The sequence below is a fragment of the Cervus canadensis genome, chromosome 2, assembly GCF_019320065.1.
Source record: "Cervus canadensis isolate Bull #8, Minnesota chromosome 2, ASM1932006v1, whole genome shotgun sequence".
Taxonomy (NCBI): Eukaryota; Metazoa; Chordata; class Mammalia; order Artiodactyla; family Cervidae; genus Cervus; species Cervus canadensis.
This window is the reverse complement of record NC_057387.1, coordinates 73,295,349-73,319,094: the sequence shown is the minus strand read 5'-3', so window position 1 is coordinate 73,319,094 and position 23,746 is coordinate 73,295,349. Positions and strand designations below refer to the sequence as shown.

At 41.7% G+C, this 23,746-nt stretch overlaps 1 pseudogene; it reads right to left on the bottom strand.

The window, feature by feature from the left end:
* Positions 1–8,366: 8,366 nt before the first annotated feature.
* LOC122429003 overlaps positions 8,367–23,746 on the bottom strand; it is a 39,462-nt pseudogene continuing 24,082 nt past the window's right edge.

Here is a 23,746-nt window from a genome sequence, read left to right as displayed (position 1 = left end):
GCAAGAGAAAGTGTTAAGCACCAGAGTCTCTATCCTAACCAGACCCCTCCTGGTGGGAGACCGTTGCCATGGTTCCTGTTTCCTAGGCCTCTTGTTCCTCTGGGTCTTGCTTCTCCAGCCGCTCTTTAGTTTTCTGAGCTCCCAATACCTTTCCTTAAGTAAATCTCGATTTGTTTAACCAGAGCCAGTTCCTGTTCCTTTTAATAAAAAATTGTAACATTTAAGCATGGATAAATGTTTGTTGAATAAATGAAAAAAGCCTGGTTTTCATAAATGGAAAGTCTGAATTTCAAAGAAGTTTAGCCTCTAGTCTAAGTCCTCATAGCTTCCATTATTTCATCATTTCTTTGATGAATCCTTTTCACATTCTCAGGTTTCTGCAATCAGGATGCATTTTATACTTGATGGTGTCTTATAATTAATGGGCAGTATTTTTCTGTTTTTACTGGTATATAAAATAATGCTGTGTCTTACATCAATTTTGATTCAATGAAATACATTACTAAATACTGGAATCAGGATTCAAACATATCTCAAAAGAATATATACATTTGTTTCCCAAGAAGTTTACTATCTAGTTGGAGGGGAAAAAAAAGTGGAAAAAGAAAAGTCTCTTTAAATCTGGAGAGAAGAGCTAACAAAGGCTTCAGGGCTATATAAACTCTGAGGGGTTGGACAGAGGAGCCTCTGGGTGGGCATTTAAATTGATCCTAAAGGATAAGGAAGATTTTGGGAGTTTGGGATTAGCAGAGTTTGGGATGATATTACATATAGAATGGATAAAGAGCAAGGTCCTACCATATAGCACAGGGGACTATATTCAATATCCTGTGATAAACTACAATGGAATATACATATGACTGAATCACCTTGCTATACACCATAAACTAACACAACATTGTAGACCAACTATACTTCAGTAAGAAATAAATTAAAAAAGAAAGATCTTGGTTGATGGAAAGGCGGGAGGAGAGGAGAGATGAGAGGCTATACTCTGGATGTTGGCGACGAAACAGGCCCTTTAAATGCACGTCCGAGACAAGAGGCTGAGGTCAGTGAAGGTCATTGCTTGGTGTTTCCCTCTCACTCTCTTCCTCTTTTCTAGAGTTAGTGATTTCTCCACCTCTCCCTGTTTCCTATCACGATTCTTTTCTGCTGCAACCTTTTTCTGGCAAGCTTCTCCTTCCCGCTTTCTGTCCTTTCCTCCCAGTTAGTTGCACTCGTGTCTGGTAGACAGCATCCCCCTGGGCACCATGAACAGATGAACAGGGGAGAAGATATCCTAGGTGGAGGGGCAACAGTGCATGAGGGCAAAGATACACACACACACACACATACACACGCATATACGATATGTCAGATGGTAGAAGAGCAGTGAAGGGTTAGAGAACCCTTAGAAGGGTTAGAGAACTGAGGATGCTGCAGTGGGAGTTGGTAATTCAAAGAGAATGGCCAGGGAAGCCCTCTTTGATAAGGTGACCTGAGAGGAGGAAGGTGGCAGGTGCACCAGGATGAGGGCAAAGCATAGACAAACACAGTGGTGTGGGGGCGGGGGTCACTGTTAAACACACAGGTCTACAGAAGAGCAGGAGAGGGGCAATGTGACAGCAGATGCCTGTGGGGAGGTGACGTCATTCAGATTCTATAGGCTTTGCCAGTGTCATAAGGGTTTGGGGGTTTTATTTCACGTGGATGTAAAGCCTTTGGAAAGATCTGAGCAGAGGAAAGAGAATGGGAGATAGATGGTGTATGATCGATCACAGAGGAGTTGGAATGCCACCCTAAAAAGTTTGAATGTGATTCTCTAATGTCCCTGTGATGTTCATTTTTGAATCATTTAAAGAGCATGAAATATACTCTAATATATAAATATGATTTTTATTTTGTGGAACCCAGAGAGGCCCCCCCACCTAGAAGAGATGCAGTATGTGATAGTTTGTTTTGACAGAAACAGGCTACAGAAGGTTACACTCCCTCCACTCTGCCTTTGGTTGTCAAGGAGACACCTCTGGAAACCTCTTCTCTTGTATCTAAATGTCACTGTGTAGCACTTAGATTTTTCATGTTCTCCTTTTATTATGTTATTGTAAAGTTCACCATGTAATTTTGTGCAGAAGTTAACAATTTCATCACCGATGTGTCTATTCATGGCAAATTCCCTATTCTGCTCCTTAGTCCTTCTCCATCTTTCTGAAGCTAGTTTCCCAGAGGGGGTTGCACCTGAGAAATAATCCTGTCTCCAGGAGGTCAGACAGGCTAAAAGAGGCCAGTTCATTCTGAGACGCAGACGGCAACGTGGTGAATCAATGAATTCAGCTACAGAAAAATGTTTGGTGCTGGGTTGTTTTCAGTAAAGTGCATTATTTCAACTGCTTATTAATCAGGGTAGATTCTGCTGTGTTCATCTTATAGAGAAGGATATTGAGAGGTGGTGGTAAAGAGACTTAACCAGGTAGTTGGTAGCCTTGAAACTAACATCTCCTCACTGAGTGTGATTTCTACAACACTGCACTTTTTCAAAGATAGGAATCAGAGGTGATAGATTAATTAGTTCATCCATTTATTCATTCACACACTGACTGAGCACCTTCTGTGAGCGGCGTACTGCTCAAAGCCCTGGGAGCAGGGAGGTGAATGAGTCAGACCACAGCCTACGCATGTCCCTCCAGTGCCTACGCAGACATTACTCTTGGCTGTCGGCTGGATGTAGATGCGGAATCCGTTATTGATCAGAGTTGGCCCTTTAGATGAAAATCTGTTTGCTCTCCCTGGCTCAGGCGGACATGATTCAGAGTCCGACAGAGCTGACTCCTAATCAGTTCTCCCTCTGAGAGGAAATTGAGGTTTTTCAATAAGCTTCAGACTAAAAGACGTACGGAGACGAATCTGGAGATTAAGACGGTCATGGATATTGTTGGCCAGGGATCAGACTCTCCCAAAGTGTTGTTCCCTAAACTGTTTAACAATTCTGGTGAGTGGAATGTATTCAAATTGCACATCTTAAAGCCTTACGTCTCTGCGCTGTGATGCACAATCAAGAGTAATGACGCATGCTGCTATCGCTTCCTTTCAGCGCAGAGAGGAAACAGGTTGATGTCTATGGACCTTGTGCATCATTTACCCACAGTAGCAACACTTTCCTCTTGCTGCGGGAGGTCTTGAGGGCTTCCATCTGCTAGCAATTTGCTTTTCACAAATATTTTTAACCAAGGAGAGATTAGAATTTCTATATCAAAATATCTCTCTCAAAGCTCTGTCAGTAGCCAACATATTTAAAGAGGAGTTACACTATCTATGTTACTGTCTGCACATCTTAATTACTCAAGTCTTCCAGGGCTCACCCAAATTAGACAAAAGAGGAGATTAATGAAATGGATTATATTGTTTAAAAGTGAAAAGTGAAAGCTGCTCAGTAGTGTCTGACTCTCTGTGACCCTGTGGACTATACAGTCCATGGAATTCTCCAGGCCAGAATACTGGGGTGGTAGTCTTTCCTTTCTCCAGGTATCTTCCTGACCCAGGGATCAAACCCTGGTCTCCCACATTGCAGGGGGATTCTTTACCAGCCGAGCCACAAGGAAAGTCCAAGGATACTGGAGTGGGTAGCCTATCCCTTCTCCAGCGGATCTTCCCAACCCAGGAATTGAACTGGTTTCTCCTGCATTGCAGGCAGATTCTTTACCAGCTGAGCTATCAGGGAATGTTTAGACAGATCAAATAATGTGTCAGATATAAATAGCTCACACTGCATTATCTGATTTTATCCTCAGCCTTTGCTTTTTCATCTGAAATGTCTGGATGTACATATTATCAACAGTGGCTCATCTGTCATGCTGTTTCTTGAGTGGCCCCTATAATGGTTTAATATAGAGCTCAGAAGCAGTCATTGTTCTGGGGGTGGGAGTTGGGGTAGATCTGAATTTTGTCAATCCAGCAAGCCTGCTACTTGGGGAAATTGATTTGGAGGCAAGGGAGCAGATGACAATTGACTTGTATAAGAGCCCAAGGCATTTTGGAAGACATGAGGCCTACATTCCAAATTCTGTTCCCTGAGGTCTGGTTGGGTAGAGATGCTGAAGAAGGGGAGGTGGAGGGCTCCCATTAAGCCCAGGACAGTGAAGGGTTATGAGATTCCTAAAATAAAGTCAATATTATGGAAAGGAGACGTCTAGGCTGAGGTTCTGGGACTAAGATCTTAAAGTTTGTGACCCAGGGCTAGGTCTTACATAGTGCATCGCTCATAAAAATAGCTCTTCTGGGTCAGCTATCCTAGCACAGTGAAAAGAATATAGGAGAGAATTCCTGAGAACAAGGGTGTCATTGGAAAGACCTGTAATTTCAGAGTAAAAATAAGGGGACAAGCATGGGAAGGAATGGGCAGAACCAGTCTCCATGGTGACACTGGGGAGATGACATGGCAGCTCTAGGCTCATCCATCCACTTGTTTCAACTTGGTGTGGAGGGGCAGGTCTGAACGCTGGTGCATTGTGTAAGCTCTTAGGAGATCACTGGACTAGTTAGAGTTGAGGATGTCCCAAGATATCACTTCTTGCTAATAGGGCATGAGGGTGTTTGAGTATTCAAATACAAAAGAAAGGTGATATGACCATATTTATGCTCTGAACTTGTGGGACAGGACATCCTAGTAGTGTGTGTGTGTTTGTGTGTGTGTTGTGGGATTCAGTAGAGATGTTACAATGCTTTGGGCACCCCATATCGCAGATTGAATACCTTCCCCTAGAAATGGAGCTGCTTAGTGACTGAAATAAGGGCCACCACACTTATCATGGAAAAGGTACTGCTGATTGGGAGGATTCTAGTGGACTGTGCTGAGCACAGCCTAGAAAAAGCTCTAGGGAAAGCTCTAAAACCCCTGGGTAAGCACAGAGTGGTGGGCAGGATATTTAGGGAAGAAGGAAAGATAAGAACTGCAAAGGAGAATGGTAGAAGATGTAGCTTTACCTTCAATCTCCAAGGCAATATATGGAGGGTAATAAGGATTCTCACTCAAACTCTGAATTTCTAAATTATCATGAAATCATTCCTTGGAGGAAGAGCATTCAAGATCTGATGTTGTAGGTGCTGGGTGCGAAAGGATCCCTGTCACCCCAAATCTGGATATCTCCAGAGATATGGGCTCATGCAGGAGTGAGGACATGCAGGTCCCAGTGGAAACCCCGAGGTACTGAAACATTCTAAAAGGGTGTTTTGGGGAATGAATTTATAGCCCTGGTCGGGGGTGGGGGGGACATTTTGACTTTATTCATAAGACATACTTCTAAAATAATGGTAAAAATAATAGGTTTATATATATTTACATATGGCAACCCACTCCAGTGTTCTTGCCTGGATAGTCCCAGGGATGGGGGAGCCTGGTGGGCTGACATCTATGGTATCAGACAGAGTCAGACACGACTGAAGTGACTTAGCAGCAGTAGTAGCATATATATATATATACATTTATATATATATAAAATTTAAAACCATATGCCAGCCCTTGCTTTAAGGGTTAGGATTGCTGCTAAGTCACGTCAGTCGTGTCTGACTCTGTGCGACCCCATAGACGGCAGCCCACCAGGCTCCCATCCCTGGGATTCTCCAGGCAAGAACACTGGAGTGGGTTGCCATTTCCTTCTCCAGTGCATGAAAGTGAAAAGTGAAACTGAAGTCGCTCAGTCGTGTCCAACTCTTCTCAGCCCCATGGACTGTAGCCTACCAGACTCCTCTGTCCATGGGATTTCCCAGGCAAGAGTACTGGAGTGGGTTGCCATTGCCTTCTCCAAGGGTTAGGACTAGGGTCATTCAATTAAGTAATTAAATATAATCCATGTAATCCTTGCAACTATTCTCTGAGGCAGGCCCTAGCATTGTTTCCTCATCTCCCTTCACTCCAGGCTCACTTATGCTCCTCACGGTGCCCAGGCCAGGCCAGATATGCTCTTCCCTGAAAGTTGTCACTCTGCTCTCTCTCTTCCTCCCCATGTGCCCACACGCCCTGTTCCCTGACCTTCCTCGGGTCCTTTCTCCAATGTCTTCTTCTCAGTGAGACTTCTCTTGTCACATTTTCAAGTTGACATTCTCTCTCCTCCTTGCCTGCTACATTTCTCTCCATTGCACTTATTACCCTGAAAAATCTGTCTGTCTCAATCTATCTATCCATTCATCTGTCCATCCATTCATCCACCTACCCATCCATCCATCCTTCCATACACTTATGTGCCTTACTTATTGTCTGTCTCCTCTATCAGGATCATAAAGGCATTTTTTTCCATTTCTTTCCCACTGTTGAACCCAGAGGTCATTATGAAAGCGCCATTAATGATTTCACCCCCACAGGGACAGATGCAGGTAGAAGCACTGGGGCAGGCGTCTGCAGGGCCCCCACTCTGCCAAGCTTCATCCTTTTAGTTGTTAGATTGTGGGAAGTCCAGAGGGTCCTGGGGTAGAGACCGAGACAGACATGAAGTTGGGGCTGAGAGTGTCTGAATTTCTTAATAACCAATGACAATGTCCATGTGTATTCTGGCTGAGTCCCCAGTGGCTAGAATTAGGATGGCTTATAGTAAGAGCTCAATAAACACTGGTCAAAGGAATAATTCATTTTATGGAGGAGGCTAAGTCACAGAAGTAGGGAATTTGACAGTGCTGGTCATGGGTCCAGCCCCTGCTCCAGTCTAGCTCCAGAACATGTACTGTGAACTGCTAGGTTTTACCTTTGCAGGACGGTTTTTATGAAGAGAAAAATAGAGGAGACTGTCATTCCAAAAGTACCTGATCCATCATCCTCATCATATTCTTAAGGACCCATAAGAGTCCTTAAAGTCCTCTTAGAACAAGTTGGGGATATGCATAAGTGAAATAAAATACATTTCTAAAAAGTTGAAAATAAAATCATTTAAGTCAAGTTTATGATTTTTCTCTTCCTCCTGTGACTGAGTAGCCACTAGGAGAATCCAGCTTCAAAACAGAGAATAGGCACCACTTTAAAAACATTACTTCTAATAGATAATAACTCATGAGGATATCAGAACAATGGGCCTCCAAAGATGTCCATACTCTAACTGCCAGAACGTGTGAATGTTACTGTACATGGCAAAAGAACCTTTGCACACATGATTAAGTTAAGGACTTTGAGGTGGGGAATTATGCTGGATGCTCTGGGTGGGTTCAGTCTAACTACAAGTGTCCTTAGAGGTGGAGAACCTTTTCCAATTGTGATCAGAGAGAGAGAGAGTCAATCATGGAAATAGGGTCAGATAGGCACAGAACTGCTGGCTTTGAAGATGGAGGAAGGGGCCACAAGTTGTGGAATGTGGGCAGCCTACTGGAACTGGAGAAGGCGAGGAAATGTATTCTCCCCTATAGAAAGGGGAGCTCTCTTACAGAGCTCACAGAAAGGAAAGTAAGCCTGCCTAGATGGTGGTTTTAGCCCAGAGTCCCACCTGTGTGGGACTTCTGACTTACAGAACTGTGTTTAAGCTTCTAGGTTTGTGATAACTTGTTACAGCTGCAGTAGAGAACTAATAGACCATACCAAGTTCAGGTAAAGTAAAAAGTTAACCAAGTCATCCAAGTGTTAAAAAGACTAAAAAGACTCAACTGTTGGTATTGATTGAATTCATTCAAAATGATTGTATTCATATAGTAAGTACATAGCTATGATTACGGTAACATTTTTGATTGATGTGTTATTGATATCAAATAAGTCTTTCCAGTCTTTTAAAGGAATGCATGATATTCATGACTATCATGTAAGGAAAATCAAATTATAAGGGAACATTCTGCTACATCAATTTATGAGTCTATATTTCTCTATTAAATCAAGCAGCTTGTCATTTACATAAAGCAGACTTCATATAAGTGGGAGAAGATTGTTGCCAAGATTTTGAACTCCCAGAGGTCCACCCTTGTAGCTCTCTCCACAAATTAATCAGCCTCCAACCCTGTTAGTTCTTCCATCACCATAGTCCTTGCATCTGTTCCTCTCACAACCACTGATTCAGGCTCCAGCACTCCACATCTAGACAAATAGGTATCTAACTGGCCCCTTTGTCTTTTACCCTCTGATCTGTCCTGCATGTGCTATCCAGATTCATCTCTCTCAAAAACATTTTTTTTTAGGTCCCAGGCTTCTTTATTTAAGAACAAAGTGATGAGTGATGTGGGGGTTAAAGTCAAGAGCATCATTGAACTTCACCTTCCCTCCAACCAGTTTCCCCAAACTCCCTGCCCCTACACCCATTGTGTTCCCAATTCCTTTCTTAGTGAATGAAAAACTTAATCCCAAAGCCCTGGCACAAACTCCAGGGTTCTCTCCCTAGCTCTCCCCTTCCTCTGCCCCCCCATTCCTGGGGTAAGCAGGCACCTCAGTTTGAATGCCTAGGAGAGCCAAGAGCAGTGACAGACACCGAGGGAAAGGCCTCACCCTCAGGGAATGGGACCGAAGAGTACAGCATAGTGAAGTGAGGGCCCCCCGTAGCCTGGGGTACCAAAATGGGGCTCTGGCACTAGAGGAAAGTATACGGGTCGCCCTGCAAAAGGAGACCCAGCAGCCTCAAAATCCTCTTGTTGGGAGTAGTCACTGCTTGATCGTTTGCCCTTCTGGTGACGGTTGCAGAACCACACTCGGACTACGTCCTTCTCCAGCCCGAGCTGCTGGGCGATGTGGCTAATTTGCTGCAGGGTGGGCTTCGGGCACTGCAGGAACATGCTCTCCAGGTTGCCTCTCACTCAGTTCTCGATACTCGTCCGCTTTCTCTTCCGGGCCTGCACCAGGGTCTCTGCCTTGCATATCTCCTGCAGATTCTCGTTGTTGTCAGCTTCCTCCACCCAGAAATATCTCACTGTGTTAAATACAAGGCAAAATATTCAGACAGGGGGAAGAAATAGAATGACTGGTGGCTACTTTGGACTAAGTAATCAGAGAGGACTTCTGGAAGGAGATGACATTTGAGCTGATGTCTGCAAAGATGTGTGAGACATGAGTATTCCAGGAAGAGAGAAGGGCAAGTGCAAGGGGTCTCAGACGGATGTGATCTTGGAGTGTTCAAGGAACAGAGAGAAGGACAGTGTAACTGGAGGGGGGTAGGTGAACCGGCAAGGAAAGACAAATCATATCTTAGATCTCAGGAACAGAACACTGAGCTTTGATTTTTCTCTTATTGTGATATAAAGCCACTAGAGGTTAAGTCCAAGAATTGGCGTATATTTGTCTTTAAAAGCTCACTTAGATGACTGGGTTATTGTGGAAGGCAGTCAGGAGCCATCGCTGTGTCCCGGCAAGAGACTATGGTGGCTTGGACAAGGGTGATGAAGGTGGAGGTAAAGAGCGGTGTGTGAACAAATCCAGAACACATCTTGAACTTACAACTGATAAGACTTGCTGACGGATTAGACTTCTAGAATGAGGCAAAGAAAGTGACCTCTGATTTTTTTGGCTTGATCCAGTGGGTGATACTATTTGTTTTGATGAGGGGACTCAAAATTATCCACCATGCTTTCTTGGTTTACAAGACATCTGGGGAAATTTGCCCTGGTATGAAATAATCAAGACAGCTTTTCTTTATAGGACTAATCTTTTTTTCTTTTTTCATTTATTAGTTGGAGGCTAATTACTTTACAATACCGCAGTGGGTCTTGTCATACATTGACATGAATCAGCCATGGATTTACATGTATTCCCCATCCCGATCCCCCCTCCCACCTCCCTCTCTACCCAATCCCTCTGGGTCTTCCCAGTGCACCAGGCCCGAGCACTTGTCTCATGCATCCAACCTGGGCTGGTGATCTGTTTCACCCTTGATAATATACATGTTTTGATGCTGTTCTCTCGAAACATCCCACCCTTGCCTTCTCCCACAGAGTCCAAAAGTCTGTTCTGTACATCTGTGTCTCTTTTTCTGTTTTGCATATAGGGTTATCATTACCATCTTTCTAAATTCCATATATATGCGTTAGTATACTGTATTGGTCTTTATCTTTCTGGCTTACTTCACTCTGTATAATGGGCTCCAGTTTCATCCATCTCATTAGAACTGATTCAAATGAATTCTTTTTAATGGCTGAGTAATATTCCATGGTGTATATGTACCACAGCTTCCTTATCCATTCATCTGCTGATGGGCATCTAGGTTGCTTCCATGTCCTGGCTATTATAAACAGTGCTGCGATGAACATTGGGGTGCACGTGTCTCTTTCAGATCTGGTTTCCTCAGTGTGTATGCCCAGAAGTGGGATTGCTGGGTCATATGGCAGTTCTATTTCCAGTTTTTTAAGAAATCTCCACACTGTTCTCCATAGTGGCTGTACTAGTTTGCATTCCCACCAACAGTGTAAGAGGGTTCCCTTTTCTCCACACCCTCTCCAGCATTTATTGCTTGTAGACTTTTGGATAGCAGCCATCCTGACTGGCGTGTAATGGTACCTCATTGTGGTTTTGATTTGCATTTCTCTAATAATGAGTGATGTTGAGCATCTTTTCATGTGTTTGTTAGCCATCTGTATGTCTTCTTTGGAGAAATGTCTGTTTAGTTCTTTGGCCCATTTTTTGATTGGGTCATTTATTTTTCTGGAATTGAGCTTCAGGAGTTGCTTGTATATTTTTGAGATTAATCCTTTGTCTGTTGCTTCATTTGCTATTATTTTCTCCCAATCTGAGGGCTGTCTTTTCACCTTGCTTATAGTTTCCTTTGTTGTGCAAAAGCTTTTAAGTTTCATTAGGTCCCATTTGTTTATTTTTGCTTTTATTTCCAATATTCTGGGAGATGGGTCATAGAGGATCTTGCTGTGGTTTATGTCAGAGAGTGTTTTGCCTATGTTCTCCTCTAGGAGTTTTATAGTTTCTGGTCTTACATTTAGATCTTTAATCCATTTTGAGTTTATTTTTGTGTATGGTGTTAGAAAGTGTTCTAGTTTCATCTTTTACAAGTGGTTGACCAGTTATCCCAGCACCACTTGTTAAAGAGGTTGTCTTTTTTCCATTGTATATCCTTGCCTCCTTTGTCAAAGATAAGGTGTCCATAGGTTCGTGGATTTATCTCTGGGCTTTCTATTCTGTTCCATTGATCTATATTTCTGTCTTTGTGCCAGTACCATACTGTCTTGATGACTGTGGCTTTGTAGTAGAGTCTGAAGTCAGGCAGGTTGATTCCTCCAGTTCCATTCTTCTTTCTCAAGATTACTTTGGCTATTCGAGGTTTTTTGTATTTCCATACAAATTGTGAAATTATTTGTTCTAGTTCTGTGAAAAATACCGTTGGTAGCTTGATAGGGATTGCATTGAATCTATAGATTGCTTTGGGTAGAATAGCCATTTTGACAATATTGATTCTTCCAATCCATGAACACGGTATGTTTCTCCATCTGTTTGTGTCCTCTTTGATTTCTTTCATCAGTGTTTTATAGTTTTCTATGTATAGGTCTTTTGTTTCTTTAGGTAGATATACTCCTAAGTATTTTATTCTTTTTGTTGCAATGGTGAATGGTATTGTTTCCTTAATTTCTCTTTCTGTTTTTTCATTGTTAGTATATAGGAATGCAAGGGATTTCTGTGTGTTAATTTTATATCCTGCAACTTTACTATATTCATTGATTAGCTCTAGTAATTTTCTGGTAGAGTCTTTAGGGTTTTTCTATGTAGAGGATCATGTCATCTGCAAACAGTGAGAGTTTCACTTCTTCTTTTCCTATCTGGATTCCTTTTACTTCTTTTTCTGCTCTGATTGCTATGGCCAAAACTTCCAAAACTATGTTGAATAGTAGTGGTGAGATGGGGCACCCCTGTTCTTGTTCCTGATTTTAGGGAATGCTTGCAATTTTTTCACCATTGAGGTTAATGCTTGCTGTGGGTTTGTCATATATAGCTTTTATTATGTTGAGGTATGTTCCTTCCATTCCTGCTTTCTGGAGATTTTTTATCATAAATGGATGTTGGATTTTGTCAAAGGCTTTTTCTGCATCTATTGAGATAATCATATGGTTTTTATCTTTCAATTTGTTAATGTGGTGTATTACATTGATTGATTTGTGGATATTAAAGAATCCTTGCATTCCTGGGATAAAGCCCACTTGGTCATGGTGTATGATTTTTTAATATGTTGTTGGATTCTGTTTGCTACAATTTTGTTAAGGATTTTTGCATCTATGTTCATCAGTGATATTGGCCTGTTAGTTTTCTTTTTGTGGCACTTTGTCTGGTTTTGGAATTAGGGTGATGGTGGCCTCATAGAATGAGTTTGGAAGTTTACCTTCTTCTGCAATTTTCTGGAAGAGTTTGAGTAAGGTAGGTGTTAGCTCTTCTCTAAATTTTTGGTAGAATTCAGCTGTGAAGCCATCTGGTCCTGGGCTTTTGTTTGCTGGAAGATTTTTGATTACAGTTTCGATTTCCTTGCCTGTGATGGGTCTGTTAAGATCTTCTATTTCTTCCTGGTTCAGTTTTGGAAAGTTATACTTTTCTAAGAATTTGTCCATTTCATCCAAGTTGTCCATTTTATTGGCATAGAGCTGCTGGTAGTAGTCTCTTATGATCCTTTGTATTTCAGTGTTGTCTGTTGTGATCTCTCTATTTTCATTTCTAATTTTGTTAATTTGGTTCTTCTCCCTTTGTTTCTTAATGAGTCTTGCTAATGGTTTGTCAATTTTGTTTATTTTTTCAAAAAACCAGCTTTTAGCTTTGTTGATTTTTGCTATGGTCTCTTTAGTTTCTTTTGCATTTATTTCTGCCCTAATTTTTAAGATTTCTTTCCTTCTACTAACCCTGGGGTTCTTCATTTCTTCCTTCTCTAATTGCTTTAGGTGTAGAGTTAGGTTATTTATTTGGCTTTTTTCTTGTTTCTTGAGGTAAGCCTGTAATACTATGAACCTTCCCCTTAGCACTGCTTTTACAGTGTCCCATAGGTTTTGGGTTGTTGTGTTTTCATTTTCATTCATTTCTATGCATATTTTGATTTCTTTTTTGATTTCTTCTATGATTTGTTGGTTATTCAGAAGCGTGTTATTTAGCCTCCATATGTTTGAATTTTTAACAATTTTTTCCTGTAATTGAGATCTAATCTTACTGCACTGTGGTCAGAAAAGATGACTGGAATGATTTCAATTTTTTTGAATTTACCAAGACTAGATTTATGGCCCAGGATGTGATCTATTCTGGAGAAGGTTCCGTGTGCACTTGAGAAAAAGGTGAAATTGATTGTTTTGGGGTGAAATGTCCTATAGATATCAATTAGGTCTAGCTGGTCCATTGTGTCATTTAAGGTTGGTGTTTCCTTGTTAATTTTCTGTTTGGTTGATCTATCCATAGTTGTGAGTGGGGTATTAAAGTCTCCCACTATTATTGTGTTACTATTAATTTCCTCTTTCATACTCGTTAGTGTTTGCTGTACATATTGCGGTACTCCTATGTTGGGTGCATATATATTTATATTGTTATATCTTCTTCTTGGATTGATCCTTTGATCATTATATAGTGTCCTTCTTTGTCTCTTTTCACATCCTTTATTTGAAAGTCTATTTTATCTGATATGAGTATTGCGACTCCTGCTTTCTTTTGGTCTCCGTTTGCATGAAATATTTTTTTCCAGCCCTTCACTTTTAGTCTGTATGTGTCTCTTGTTTTGAGGTGGGTCTCTTGTAGACAGCATATATAGGGGTCTTGTTTTTGTATCCATTCAGCCAGTCTTTGTCTTTTGGTTGGGGCATTCAACACATTTACATTTAAGGTAATTATTGATAGGTATGGCCCTGTTGCCATTTACTTTGTTGTTTTGGGTTCACGTTTATACAACCTTTCTGTGTTTCCTGTCTAGAGAAGATCCTTTAGCATTTGTTGAAGAGCTGGTTTGGTGGTGCTGAATTCTCTCAGCCTTTGCTTGTCTGTAAAGCTTTTGAGTTCTCCTTCATATCTGAATGAGATCCTTGTTGGGTACAGTAATCTAGGTTGTAGGTTATTCTCTTTCATTACTTTAAGTATGTCCTGCCATTCCCTTCTGGCCTAGAGGGTTTCTTTTGATAGATCAGCTGTTATCCTTATGGGAATCCCTTTGTGTGTTATTTGTTCTTTGTGTTTGATCTTTGTTAATTTGATTAATATGTGTCTTGGGGTGTTTCACCTTGGGTTTATCCTGTTTGGGACTCTGGGTTTCTTGGACTTGGGTGGCTATTTCCTTCCCCATTTTAGGGAAGTTTTCTGCTATTATCTCCTCAAGTATTTTCTCATGGCCTTTCTTTTTGTCTTCTTCTGGGACTCCTATGATTTGAATGTTGGGGCATTTCACATTGTCCCAGAGGTCCCTGAGTTGTCCTCATTTCTTTTGATTCTTTTTCCTTTTTTCCTCTCTGCTTCATTTATTTCCACCATTTTATCTTCTACCTCACTTATCCTATTTCTGCTCCGTTATTCTACTCTTGGTTCCCTCCAGAGTGTTTTGATCTCATTTATTTATTATCATTTTTAATTGACTCTTTTATTTCTTCTAGATCTTTATTAAACATTTCTTGCATCTTCTCAATCTTTGTCTCCAGGCTATTTATCTGGAACTCCATTTTGTTTTCAAGATTTTGGATCATTTTTATTATCATTATTCTAAATTCTTTTTCAGGTAGATTCCCTATCTCCTCCTCTTTTGTTTGACTTGGTGGGCATTTTTCATGTTACCTGTTGGGTATTTCTCTGCCTTTTCATCTTGTTTAGATTGCTGTGTCTGGAGTGGGCTTTCTGTATTCTGGAGGTCTGTGGTTCTTTTTTATTGTGGAGGTTTCACCCAGTGGGTGGGATTGGACGATTGGCTTGTCAAGGATTCCTGGTTAGGGAAGCTTGCTTTGGTGTTCTGATGCGTGGAACTGGATTTTTTCTCTCTGGAGTGCCATGGAGTGCCCAGTAATGAGTTTTGAGATGGGTCTATGTGTTATGTGTGACTTTGGGTAGGCTGTAAGTTGCCACTCAGGGCTATGTTCCTGTGTTGCTGGAGAATTTGCATGGTATGTCTTGCTCTGAAACTTACTGGCTCTTGGGTGGTGGTTGGTTTCAGTGTAGGTATGAAGGCTTTTGGATGGTCTCTTATTACTTAATGTTCTGTGTAGTCAGGAGTTTTCTGGTGTTCTCAGGTTTTGGGCTTAAGTCTCCTGCCTCTGGATTTCAGTTTTATTCTTCCAGTAGTCTCAAGACTTCTCCAACTATACAGCACTGATAATAAAACTTCTAGGTTAATGGTGAAAAGATTCTCTGCCGTGAGGGACACCCAGAGAGGTTCACAGAGTTACATGAAAAAGAGGAGAGGGAGGAGGGAGATAGAGATGAGCAGGAGGAGAAAAAGGGGGACTCACGAGGAGAGAGACAGATCTACGCAGTTATCTGTTCCCAAAGTGTTCTCCATAGCCCAGACACCCACAAAGATTCACAGAATTGGATCGTGAAGAGAAGGGGAAAGGAGGAAACAGAGATGTTCTGAGGTAGAAAACGGAGAGTCAAAAGTGGGAGAGAGTAATCAACACACTCCTGAGTAAAAATGGGAACTGAATATTGGATTCTTAAATGCCCAAAATTTATATCACATACTGAAAAACAAAGATTAAAAATCTAGAGTAGAGGTTAGACTCTTAAAAATACAATATTAAAAACAAAAACACAGAAAATTTTAGAAATATATATGAAGTTTGGTTTAAAAATAGGGCTTCTTTTTTTTTTTTGCAAGGTTTTAGTGAAATGAAAATTAAGGAGTAGTAGAGGAGTAATAGAGGACTTTAAAAGAAAATAAGAGAAAAAGAAAAAAAACCAAAAAAAATTTTTTTCCTAATTAAAAAAATGATAAAAATATATGAAAATGAAAGTTAAGGAGTAATGGGGGAGTAATAGAGAATTTTAAAAGAAAACAAAAGAGAAAAAAGAAAAAAGAAAAGAAAAAAAATTTTTTTATAATTAAAAAAAAAAGGTAAAAATATATCTAGGAATTTCTCTGGAGCTGTTGCGGTCAGTGTGGGTTCGGCTCAGTTTCAGATAGCTCCTCGTTCCAGCTTACGCTTCTCGATATCTATAGGCCCCTTCCGGTGTAGTCGGTGTTTTCTAGAGGGATTTTAATCTGTTGCACCGGTCCCTTCTGAAGCGGTTCCCTTTGTTTATTTGGCTTCTGTTTGCCGGTCTCTTCAGTGCCTAATTTCCGCCCTGACACAGGCGGGCGGAGGTGGTCTCTTGTTCAGGTTCGCTAGTTCAGCCGTGCTGCGGGGAGGGGGGGCGGGGCACTGTTTTCCCCGTCTACGCTGCTCAGGCTCCCGGCTGCTCTATATGGAGCGTGTCCTGCGTTGTGTGCGGTTCCAGTTTTCGGGTACTCCACAAAAGCGTGGACTCAGTTGCGCCTGCGTTTTGTGCCTTCCCAGCGGAGCAGCTCAGGCAGCCAGGAGCTTGTCGGGCCCACTCTCCCCAGGTGCGGTGCGCCTTCTCCTCTCCATGGTCCCAGCCTCAGTTTCAGCTCGCGCTGGTCACGTGCGCCCTGTGTTTAGCCGTGACCCTCCCAGCGGATGTCAACCATCCAGAATCTCAGGAAGTCTTTGGTTAGAAACTGGAGGCCTGTTTGCAGTGTAGTAGGGGATGCCGCCTTTGGGACCGGGTTTGCCCCTTTCCCCTCCCCCCTGCCTCCTGCCTCCGGTGGGGCTGGGCTGGTCTGCAGCCGGCTAGCTCCTCTGGACTTGCTCAGACCCTTTGTTCTGTGAACGGCCGGCAGTGTGATTGGCCGGTTAATTTTCTCTCTCTCTTTTGCTGTCCCACAGTTTAATTTGGTTTCTCACAAAAGCTCCCTCCAATTGCCCTCAGTGCACTCAGGCCCGGTCCTTACCCTAAGCAATGCTGCCCGCTCCTCTCCGTTCCGCCCCCATTTGCTGGTGGCGGATGCGGGCGTCTGGGGTACTTTTCTGCTGGGAGTTGCTTTTAAGCACGTAATCTGTGGGTTTTATTTATTTTCCTCCCAGTTAGGTTGCCCTCCGAGATTCGAAAACTTCCCCCAGACCCGCCAGTGCGAGGGTTTCCTGGTGTTTGGAAACTTCCTCTATTAAGACTCCCTTCCCGGGATGGGTCTCCGTCCTTAGCTCTTTTGTCTCTCTTTTTATCTTTTATATTTTGTCCTACCTCCTTTCGAAGACAGTGGGCTGCTTTTCTGGGCGCCTGATGTCCTCAGCTAGTGATCAGAAGTTGTTTTGTAAAGTTTGCTCTGCGTTGAGTTGTTCTTTCAATATAGGACTATCTTAATACAGAATAGAAAACTAAACAAAGGAACAAAATAATATTTAGTCAAATACTCTAAGTGGGACAAATTTATAAAGGCTTTAAACTAAAACTATAAAACACATTTTAGAATTAAGACTTTATATTTTATGTAATTTTATAGTACTTTTGGAGAAGGCAATGGCAACCCACTCAGTACTCTTGCCTGGAGAATCCCAGGGATGGGGGAGCCTGGTGGGTTGCCATCTATGGGGTCGCACAGAGTCGGACACAACTGAAGCGACTTAGCAGCAGCAGCAGCATAGTACTTTTTTGGGGACAGGATTCCCACCAAGGAAGTCTTCCCTTTCTCCTAAAATCTGTCATGGGCTAAGAAATGAAATACAAATGTTCGTTAAAATCGCATATAAGATAAGAGCAAACAGGGTCTGTTATAAATCACTTTGCTGTACATCAGAAACTAACACAACATTGTCAATCAACTATACTTCAATTTTAAAAGTTTAAAAGAGTAAACATGGTCTGAATGAAGAGATGAAAAGTTGCCTATGAGTAAAAGATAAGTATTTCTCCCGTGGGATTTATTGTGATAAATAATATCACAGTGATTTATTGTGATATGCTCAAAAACCTTGTTTGTTTACTTATGGAGCCAAAGAGACTACTGAATAAATGATCTCTGGATAGATAAGGAGTTACTGACTTCAGGTTCGATATGTTTATGAGTTGCCTGTCTGCCTTTCCTAGACATCTTCTCTATCACCAGCTGACAGCTTGATCTTTGTGAGTAGGTTTGGTCCAACTCCACTGCGTCTCACTTGCTGCTAGTTCAAAGCTGATTATCTGTCCCAGTTTTAGTTACTGCATTTCCACCCTGTTATTATGACCTGATCTCCCATGTGTACCTTGTTCTGTATACAGGCTTTTGCCTTGCTTTGCTGGATGCTTGCCTTGATACCATGGTCTCCATAGAACTGTGACTGTAATTTTTCCATTTCAGTTCTCATTCATGTTGGAGCAGTCATTCTATTCCTGAACCAAAGGCTGGAAACAGACTCTACTACATCTATTTCTACTAGCTAGCATTTTTTGAACATTTATTATGTGCCAAGCACTGTGATAAACACATTACATAGATGATCACACAATTCTATCCAGTGAATCATGCTGTTGCTTTTTTTCTTTTTTTTAAATGATGAAGCTGAAGCTCAGAGAAAATATACAACTTTTTTAAGTTCACACAGCTAGTTAATGGGGGATGGAACAAGGATTAGGATTTAGGGTGACTGAAAAATCCCTGCTTCTCATCACTATCTGCACTGCCCACTACAGACTGATACACAAACTTGAGCCCCCTAGCTTCCTTGACCAGGGAATAATTTGATTTGGGAATAACTTTCCTTCCTGTCTTCTTTCTACCCTTTAGTTGATGTCTCTCCATGATGGGAACCAGACCCATATCCCTTCACTGACATGTGTCTCTGACATTCCCTTTTCCTGGTCAGATCATTTCATTAGGTACCTGAGATGGCCAGAAGCCAATTCTAAAGGGGAAATTTGTATTTGTATTTAGTCCCAGACTTTATAGATACCAAAAAAGCAATTAATAGACCGCTCACTGGTTAACTGTCCCTATAAAGTAGGTGCTGTGGTTTCTAATTTTGAAAAGATAAAGGTGCAGATCAGATCATGTTGGTATTTTATGCTGGGTCCTAGATTTCAAACCACGTCTGACTGACTTCAGTGTGTCCTCATGCTAATTTCTGGGAACTGTCTCCTAAATGGATCTAGTTTTGGGCTTACAGGCTTCCTATTTTACATGCAGCATTGCGTTTCTATTTTATTTCCTTGTAAATAAATGTCCCTGTATGAGTTTTTATGGTAATGGAAATTCTTTTAATGCAGTTTTCATCCTCTTGTCCACTCCCTTGAAATAGTAGAACTGATAAACTGTTTTTGTTCATCTCATTTTGGAACACAGTTAATCTTTTTCTTATTTTGGATTTGTGCTTTTGAGTGCATATTTTGTCTGATTCTTGCCTTGGAATATTTTTTAATCTGATTATATTACTGTCTTAGGAAAGGGGAGCTTTTTCTTAATAAAACAGAGTAATGCAATTTCTATGATAACAATTGCTTAATTATTCCAAAATAAACACAATATATCATGTGCAATGCATCATTGAACAGATTTACCACATGAATGCTCAAAACCAAGAGAAAAAGTTATAAAGGCCAATTTTATGGAAAACCTAAAAGGATTTTGGAAATTAAAAGAAAAAAGAAATCCTTTGGCTACATTCTTGAGTTGACATGTACCTGAAAGAATGAGTTTCAAAGATGTTACTGGCTAAGGGGAAGCTTTAGATTCCAAACTTATTCTACAGGTATTTTTCAGACCCCTGCTATATAATTGGCCATGTTTTGTGATGCATGTGCAGAAAGTAGTAAGATATTCAATCCTTGAACTCAGAGTCTAATAGAGGGTAGGAAGCCATGATAAACAACAACAATAACACAATAATAATAATAACAATAATAATAATAATAACAGCAGCAATATAGTATGGTAAACGTGCCAACAAAAGTATCTATAGTTTGAATCCTGCTCCCTGGTGCTACCTCGGATTTTATGGATGTATTTTTTAATATCCTTTGACTTTGAGTACTTTTTTGTAAAATGAAAATCAAAGACTTATTGTTAAGCCATTAAACTTAGATTACCAGAAAAGGATCAGTTTTGTTAACTAATTTTTTGAATTGGCAAGAAGTAGAATTTTCACTGTTACCTGTTCTATTCAATTAATTTTTTAAAATCTCCAAAGTATTGTGTTGAGTCACTTCTACAGTAGTTCCCAAATTTAGTTATGTATAGGAATCTCCTCAAGGACTTGTTAAAAATAGACCCCTGGGACCCCAAATTTTTTAGTGAGGTTCAGATTCATTAGGCCAAGACAGGGCCCAGGAATCTGCACTTTAAACAAACTGCCCAGGTAATTCTAATGCAGGTAATTTGCAGGAGACTATAGCTCCTCTAAGTCATAATGTCATGTAGTCTGCCAGTCCTGGGCCTATTTTCTGTTACTGTGATTTGCTCTTCCCTGCTCTGCATCCTGGAGAGCAGGCTGGTTTCCCAAACTCGTACCAAGTGGCTTCCAGCTGGTTTTGACCAATGGGAGGAAGACTGGCCACTGGTGGAAGACTGTAGGACAGGAGGAAGGAAGAAGCCTCTGTTTGCCTCCTGTTGGGTCCTTGCGTTAAAGTGTTAGTCGCTCAGTCCTGTCTGACTCTTTGGGACCCCATGGACTGTAGCCCACCAGGCTCCTCTGTCCATGGAAATGTCCAGGCAAGAATACTAGAGTGGATAGCCATTCCCTTCTCCAGGGGATCTTCCCAACCTAGGAATCATATCCTGGTTTCCTGCATTGCAGGCAGATTCATTACTGTCTAAGCCAACAGGGAGTGTCTAAATGTCATTCAGTTAGTCAGTTCAGTTGCTCAGTCATGTCCAACTCTTTGCAACCCCATGGACTGCAGCACCCCAGGCTTACTTGTCAATCACCAACTCCCAGAGCTTGCTCAAACTCATGCCCATCGAGTCGGTGATGCCATCCAACCATCTCATCCTCTGTCACCCCCTTCTCCTCCCACCTTCAATCTTTCCCAACATCAGGGTCTTTTCCAATGAATCAGTTCTTCGCATCAGGTGGCCAAAGTACTGGAGTTTCAGCTTTAGCATCAGTCCTTCCACTGAATATTCAGGACTGATTTCCTTTAGGATGGACTGGTTGGATCTCCTTGCAGTCCAAGGGACTCTCAAGAGTTTTCTTCAACGCCACAGTTCAAAAGCATCAATTCTTTGGTGCTCAGCTTTCTTTATGGTCCAACTCTCACATCCATACATGACTACTGGAAAAAACATAGCTTTGATTAGAGGGACCTTTGTTGGCAAAGTAATGTCTCTGCTTTTTAATATGCTGTCTAGATTTGTCATAGCTTTCTTCCGAGGAGCGAGCATCTTTTAATTTCATGGCTGCAGTCACTGTCTGCAGTCATTGGGAGTGACTAAATGTCCTCTATGACTCTAGTGTCTGCCAAACAAGAACAAGTGTACAATAAGCATCCCAGCTTCTACATGTGTTCCTGACTTCTGGGACCCAGTAACCCCAGCCCCAGCCTCTGGAAGTCAAGGCCAGGGGTAGTGGCAGTTATTGATTTTGTTAACTTCTGAGCTGCCTCGCTATAGCTGATGCTATCAGTGCTCCATCTGCATCTTCAAGAAATCACTTACCATTTAGTTCACCAATCTAATTTCCAAAGGTAAGCTCTTGCCTGTATCTTTGTTGGAAGACTAACCAAATCTGCTGAAACCCACTTTGTGTGTATAGCAGGCTATAAGTGCTTAAGAGTTAACATTCCCTTAGGGGATAGCCCTTAATCAATGACTGACTAGTATAAATACCCCAGCTCCCTTACCCCTTGGTCTATTTTGTGTTATTTTGTGGAGCATCTAGGCTAAATAGATGCCTCTTGTGGGCAAGCTGCCTTGCCTTCCTGCAGCACTTCCCTCTCACCTACCTATATTCCCTGCATTTTCAGATAAATTGGCTGCATTTGAATTTTGTCTCAGAGTCTGCTTCTTAGAAACCCAAACTAAGATGCTCACTGTCCTTGGTTGGCTTCTCAGCTTCTTCTATTACCTATATATTCACTTCCTGGCAATACAGTTCTTCTGTTTGAAACTCTTGGAGGAATTTTTCTTATCCTGGTTAGATGAAACTAGGTACTAAACACCACAAGTATTCAGGTGAACAAACATTAACTTTATTCTCAAGAGGCTCATCTGCTATAAGGGAAGACAAACAAGTTTATACGTATATATGTGTGAAGAGAGGTTGGAGACAAGATGGCAGAGTAGGACGAGCTCACCTCCTCACATGAAAACACTGAAATCACAACTAACTGCAGAACAGTCATCAGCAAAAAAGACTGGAACCTACCAAAAAAGATATTGTACATTCAAAGAAAAAGATGAAGCGACAACAAGATGGTCAGAGGGCATATTCACAATATACTTGAATCTCACACCCACCAAATGACCAATCTGCAAACTGGAAAATAATTTTATGACAGAGTTTCTCCCACAAAAATGAAAGTTCTGAGCTCCCAAGTCTGGGGGTCTGTAATCAGGAGGAAGAACCCCCATAACATTTGGCTTTGAAGTCCAGTGGGGCCTGATTGCAGGAACTCCACGAGACTAGGGGAAATCAAAACTCCACTCTTGGAGGGCACATGTAGATCTCATGAAACCAGCACCCAGGGAAAAAGCAGCGACTCCACAGAGGCCTGGGCCAGACCTACTTGCTGGTCTTGAAAGGTCTCTTGGGGAGGCAGGGAATGACTATGGCTCACTGTGGGAACAAGGACACTGGTGGTGGAGGTACTGAAAAGTACTCACTGGCATGAACTCTCCAGGAGGCTGCCACTTTGACAGTAAGATCTGGCCCCACCCAACAGTTTGTAGGCTCCAGTGCCGGGATACCTTAGGACAAACAACCAGCAGGGCAGCAACACAGCCCCACCAATCAGCAGGCAGGCTGCCTAAAGTTTTCCTGAGGCCACAGCCACCTCTAAACACACCCTTTGACATAACTCAGTCCACCAGAAGGACAAGACCCAGCTCCATACATCAGAGGGCAGGTACCAGTTCCTCCAACCAGGAATCCTGCACAAGCCTCTAGATCAGCCTCACCCACTAGAGCGAAGACACCAGAAGAAGAGGAACTACAGTCCTACAGCCTGCAGAATGGAGACCACAACAGCAAGCTAGACAAACTGAGACAGCAGAGGAGTATGTTCCAGATGAAGGAACAAGATAAAACCCCAGAAGAACTAAGTGAAGTGGAGACAGGAGATCTACCTGAAAAAGAGTTCAAAGTAATGCTAATAAAGATAATCCAGGATCTCAGAAAAAGAATAGAGGCACAGACCAAGAAGACACAAAAAATGGTTAACAAAGAGCCAGAGGATATAAAGAACAAACAAACAGAGTTGAACAATACAATAACTGAACTGAAAAATATACTCGAATGAGTCAATAGCAGAATAAATGAGGCAGAAAAATGAATAATTGAGCTGGAAGACAGAATAGCAGAAATCACTGCCATGAAACAGAATAAAAAAAAGGAATGAAAAGAAACGGGGACAGTTTAAGAGACCTCAGGAACATTAAACACACCAAAATTCACATTATAGGGGTCCCAGAATGAGAAGAGACAGAGAAAGGGCCTGAGAAAATATTTGAAGAGATAATAGTTGGAAACTTCCCTAACATGGAAAAAGAAAAGTCACAGGATAAAACCAAGGAGGAACAGGCCTTCCCTTGTGGTACAGTGGTTAAGAATCTGCCTTGCGATGTGGGAGACACCAGTTCGGTCCCTGGTCTGGGAAGACTCCATACACCATGGAGCAGCTAAGCCCGTATGTCACAACTACTGAGCTCACACAGCCTAGAGCCTGTGCTCGACAATTAGAGGCCAA